Here is a 6,305-nt window from a genome sequence, read left to right as displayed (position 1 = left end):
GTTGGTTAAAAGAAAAAAATTAACAGATGGGATGGCCAATCCACTCACATTTAAACACAGTCTATCATTAAGATTATTCCCATCTAATATTGTTTTATATCTTAGAAAACATTTATGTTGGGCAGAACTCATTTTTTTTTCTAGTATCATTTGAAATAATAATAAACATCTCAGTGGTCATGTTTCAAATGCAAATCTTCATTAATTCATTCATTTCATCAGTGTTTGTAAATTTGGGGGAACTCTTACATTCTGGTCATAATCTTTAGACCTGTCTACATTTATCAATATATGATTTAGAGTATGCATATCACAAAGAGAAGTGTTTTTGTCTCCTAATCATCTCAAATTAACATTGTAATGAACTCTTTGCATGGAGAACCATATCATCCGGTTATATAGTGAAGTTACTTTCTTCTTAGACCTATATTATATTCTTGTATAACTTAAGCTTAAGATTACATCTGCTTTTTTAAAACTGACATTGAATTATACTGATGATCACATTGTTTGTTTTAAATAAAACCCAAACTTTTTTCACATGTAGAAATCAGGTCAGATTTTCTTTCCTGCATATATGTAGTTGATGTTTCTGAAATTGATTGTAAAAATGTGTACTTAAGTCAAACGAAAATTAAAATTTTGGTTAGAAATGTGATTACCCAAGACAAATACATGTACTTAAAATATATTTATTTATAAATATGAGGGATACTATTTCATACTTTATGTATTTTAATTTTAATTATTCTGCTGAGACTGAGGTAAATGAATTTGGGAAAGATGCAATACTTTCAGAGATATTGTCTGAGAGTCATAGCCACATAAAAGTGATGGGCAAAAAACGTCTGCAGTACGACAGCTTCTATTAATTATTACTAAATTTTCTTCTTTTGTTTTGTTGTTGCGTTCATAAACAAGTCTCTTACCTACCTTCCCTAACTCACACTAGTTACTCCTACATGTACTGTACATATCCCCCAAGCAAAAGTAGGACTGAATTTTACCCATGTCAGTTTGGTAACTAAGTGAGCAAATATAAGTTCACATGAGTTTGATTTGATATCAATGAACTTACAATCATAATGATATAGTGGATATTTGCAGTCAAAACCAGCTATTTCTAATAATTAAATAAAGTATACATACCCCAATAAAAGTAAGTTTCAAAATCATTAACCTTTCAGAGGGAGATGTGGAAGAAGAAATAGACTGTTCAATTAACCATGTGAAAAAATCTAGTCCAGAAAGTTTGGTTGTGTTTGGGGGGCATAAGGTAGATATGCTTAAAATGGACAGTTTTTTATGTGATGTATTTTATTTTCTCCTTATGAAAATTGTCCATAGCTTATATTTTTTTAATTAATTTTTTATTGAAGTATAGTTGATTTACAATATTGTGCCATAGCTTATATTTCTAAAGATATTGATAGATTTACTTGTTGAAACTTATTGTGAAGAGATGCTTTCTGAAAGAAGAATTTGTATCCTGTACTCTCCTACTTTTTGCAGGACCAGCAATGTGTTTTACCTTAAGTTAGATCTAATCAGCATTGCTATTCTGCCTCCAATGATTTCTCATTTGAACTTATTTTTTTCTCACCAAGATTCACAGACACTATTTTTTGTTTTTCCACATCTCATATAACTTTTCTAGTATTTATCTTTCTATTTTTATTGAGTTCTCAGCTTAGTTTGCCAACCCCCTTAAATCTATTAATATGTTTCTATATTATTTCTTTAATAACTATGTTTCTGAGAACAATGTTTGTTTCTGAAATCTATCTTATCCATTAATAGATGTCTTGTTGTGCTTAAATACATATTAAAAAGCAGATACATATGTCTAGGAGAATAAAAGAAGACTGTTTAGGGTGGTATTCCAAATTCAAATTCTAAGTTCACTTCTTTTATTTATTACAAATGAAAACAATAAACTGTCTAAAAGATAATTAAATGATATAACCAAATACAAATGTAAATTAAAGCTTAGTTTATATACCATATCTTATCTATAAGATTGGCAAGCATTCAAAAGTTTGCAAACATAGTTTGTTGTCAAGGTTAAAAGGAAGAAAGAACTCATACATTTTTTTGTTGGGAAAGCAAAACTGTACAACCATATGAGAAGGAATTCGGCAAATTACATATGCATTTCCCTTTTTACACTGATATCTCATTTCTAGAAATCTGTCCTAAAATACACTGGCAAAAATCCAAAATACATATGCACAAGTATATCTGTTGCAGTAGTGTTTGCAATTTTAAAGAGTACATCCTGGATACAACTTATTATTCATCAATAGATTGAATAAATTATATAGCCCCACCCTGCAATGGAGACTTGGTAACTGCTAAGAGTAATAATGTATATGTGTATATACTTTTATGATGTAATATTTGGGATTTATTATTTAAAAAATAAGAAGTAGAGAAAAGTGTGTACAGTATGTGGGCAAGGTATTCATTTACTGTCTCTCAGCTCCTAATCTACACTTCTTTGTCCTGTTTTGTGATACTGAAGCAATATACTCTAAAAACTTCTTTACAGCTAGCGAAAATGTTCAGCTTTGTCAGGAGAAAGGACTAGAGTGACATTCTAAGGAGACAGAGGTAACACATCACTTCCTTTCCCAGTTCTGGTCCTGCTTCCATTTTTCCTTTTACCTTTGATGGTCACATTGTAAGAGAAAACACAAATTAACAATAAGAGGCTTAATTCTCCCTGTTGAAAATTAGGGTGGAGATGACCCCCAACCTGCCTTTTCTTAGAGCATTTACTTTAGAAAACTTGTAAGTATTTTCTTTGCTTCTTTGAAATGTATGTGTTTTATCTTTTAAAACAGTAAATAAGTAAGCCAGGAGCCTGGGAACCTAGTCAAGGCCTGGGAGCCATCTCTTTGAACTGTAATCATCAAGCAAAATATCAGCTCTATAACCCAGTCTCCTGGGAGTATGGGAGCGTCAGCTGGCTCCTGGCTCCAAATTGTTAGCCTAACCTTCCTCCCATTATAAAATACAAGAAATTATTTTTTTTCTTTTAAAAGCATTTAGCAAAACAAGGGGCTACTCCAATTACCAAGTGATTTAGGATGAACTATATGTAACAAATGGTGCTATTGAGTCTTCTCACTCAAGGATTAGCTATTGTTTATTTTGAAAAAAATATATACAATGTTCACTTGGCTACATACAAGGGTAAGATTTCTTGCTGTCTTTGCAATCTCTTTAGGGATTGCCTGTAATGCACATCACATTCTGGTTTAATGCTTTTTCAATAATAAAACTTTTTATTTCTCTTCTACTTTCATGGAGAGTTTTTCGGGGGTGGCAGGAGATTTGTTTTCAATTATTTATTTCTCCAACAGTGGTAGCAGATCTCATAGACTCCCAACCCAGAGGATGCTTTTATACAAGCTTATACACTCAAGCTCTCAGACCATTGTCTCCCTGCCTCTAAAAGCCTATGTAGAGGTCATCTGTGTCTACAACGTCAGTCCACACCCTCCTGGTCAGTGGTCTATTTCTATGAACAAGTTGCTACCACCACTCAGACAAAAACTTCCCTACTTAACAAGGGCTGCCATAGACCCTCTCTGGCTGTGCGCCCTGAGTTACCTGTTTCCCTACCAAGCAGCCACTCCCACAGTGGCTCTGGCTGTACCATTCACCAACCCTTCCCAACTCAGTGGTCATTTCTATAAATCTGGTGTGTCCTGCCCCATACCTCGTGGCAACCCTGGGTGACTTCTACAGCATCGCTCCATCCTATGCTTTCAAGCAACTTGCTTTGACACCAGTAGGGTTTTTTGTTTTTGTGTTTGTCAGATCCTCTTCAAAGAGATTTTGAATCTTAGTCCTTGGATAACGGTCTTCTTTCTTTATAACCCTCCCTTATTCTACAGAGAGTAGCTTCATGTTTGCCAGAATAGCTGGGTCTGGGAATCAAGGGGTAGAAGTGTGTGTGGCTCCTCTACTATTCCAAATATCACACTCACAAAGGTTTTGCTTCCTATACCAACTGTTTTTATCTCTGATAGTTTGGAGGTCTTAGTTCTCACTTGGGTAATGATCTCACTAATGTATACAACAATGGTTCTGTTGAATTGGAAGATGAGATCAACGCCTAGCCATTTTGGAATCCATAAGCCACTAAATCAACATGTCAAAAAAGGGCTTACTCTATTGGGTAGAATAATTGATTCTGCTTACTCAGAGAAATAGGATTGTGCCATACAATGAAGACAAGAAAAAATGTGTCTTCAGGCCAGGAGATTCTTTGAGGACATCTTTAGTACATCTATTCCTAAATCGTTAAGATTAATGGGAACCTACATCATCCAAAAAAGGCAGTAATTTTGAAAACCAGACCATTCAAAACTGAAGATGTATGTAACTCTACAAGATAAGGAATTCAAACTATTTGAAGATTTTACTAAGATTGAGGAAATGTGGAGTGGGTGGTAGGAGAAAGATGTCATGGCCATCAACTATGGCCTCACAGTGATGACCTTAGTAGCTTTGCATATTTATTCTTTGCTTGTTAGCTGTATCTGTGTACATATATCCAATTTTATTCTTCTCTGTTTTTCTTCCCAATTTTATTTTATTTACAATGTGTTAGAAGTTAACTTCACTATTTAGTCTTTTTAATTATTCTTAAATTTCTGTCAAAGTACTACTGGATATTTAGTTATCTTTGTTCAGTTATACTTTGATAGAAGTTGAGTAATTAACTGGAGATGGATAAAATTACTACTGAGACTCTTTGCCTCCCTTTTTTGAGGAGAAGGTGAAACTATTCTTGAAAGAAGGTGAAACTATTCTTGAAAGAAGGTGAAACTATTCTTGAATAGCTGCATCTTGCTAGGTTCAAAGAATGGTATATATAAAAGGTGAGTAGCAAAAGGGTGGACCATGACAGTTATTGATTTAATTTCTATTTGCTTCAAATTCATCATATTGCCAAGCTTTGTGATATTGACACTCAACCCATAAACAATTTTTCTTTGCCAGGCTTTGTTAATAGAGTGTTGGAATGAATGCCACTGTAAGTCAAAAGCCTTTTATACCAGTAAGGAACCACTCTTTTCTGCACCTCTGACCTCTTCCTCTCTCTCTACCCTGATCTAATCTACTTTAAGAAGAATGGTGATTAGTGGTAGTTCAAAGACATATTGTCCAAAATGAAGACTCAAGACCATAAACACTTGTCTGTGTATTCTGAGTAACTTTGGGAAGCAAGGGAAATAAAACTTTTATGTCTCTGTTAGATGAGGGCACCAAAGTTACAATTTCTGTCTTATAACAAGGGGGAGAGTTTACCAAATCCAATGTATGGGGTTTGGACAAATTTCATAGTGGGAAAAGAATATGAACATGCCCTTGTTGTGAGATCCTTTAGGTCAAACCAATAAACTATTGTTGCTTCTACATCTGAGTGCATAATAGAAATTGAGTTACATGCTTGATCTTCACTGTACCATGATTACCGGAGTATATTGTCTTGATAATAAAGAGCTTCATGTAGAGAAGTGTTAGGCAGACAAACTCCCTTGGAATTTCTCTCCAAGTGGGTTGATCAGGATTTAGCATAATTGACTCTATATCTGCTATCCTAAGATCTGCATAGATGATGTCTTGTTAGTTGGCAAGTCCAAAGCTTCAGTTGCATCAGTGCTGATTGCATTGTTAATCAAACCTCTACCAGCAGAAGTAAGTGACAATCCCTGACAAAATACAGAGGGCTGCTCACGAAAAAAACTTTTTTGGAACTATGTGAGCATATTCATAATGTCCAATTCTTTGAGCAGTCAAGTCAAAACTGTCATAGTCTAAGCACTATTTTCCTTAACTTTGGAAGCTATCAAAAACAAAAAAGGGATGGTCCCAGATCCTGCACCTTCCACATAAAGTGCCTGTCAACACCTTAGGATGTCTTTTTCACTCCTATCCTCTTGACTCTTTCTCAGAATGCCTTTTGGCTGTTGGTGTGGGAAAGTTGGGCAGGTTGAAATAACTGCCCTCAGGTAATCCCTCCAAAACCAAGAACTAGACTCAATTATTCAATTGAATTGGGAGCCCCAGTACCTATCAGTCATCTAGGAGCCCATTCGACTTGCACCTCTTAGCAGATATCAGTACAACTTGCAGGGCCCCAACAATTGCAACCAATGCTTTGGGCTTCTGGAACTGTTCTTTATATCTGAAATCAACCCTAGTAATTTTTTTTTTTTCTCTTAAACCCATGATGACATGCACTTTAGGGCTGGTCACAAGAGATTTGCAAATGTTGAAGGAAACGT

Source organism: Globicephala melas, chromosome 18 (genome assembly GCF_963455315.2).
Source record: "Globicephala melas chromosome 18, mGloMel1.2, whole genome shotgun sequence".
Classification (NCBI taxonomy): domain Eukaryota; kingdom Metazoa; phylum Chordata; class Mammalia; order Artiodactyla; family Delphinidae; genus Globicephala; species Globicephala melas.
This window is presented reverse-complemented; position numbering follows the sequence as displayed.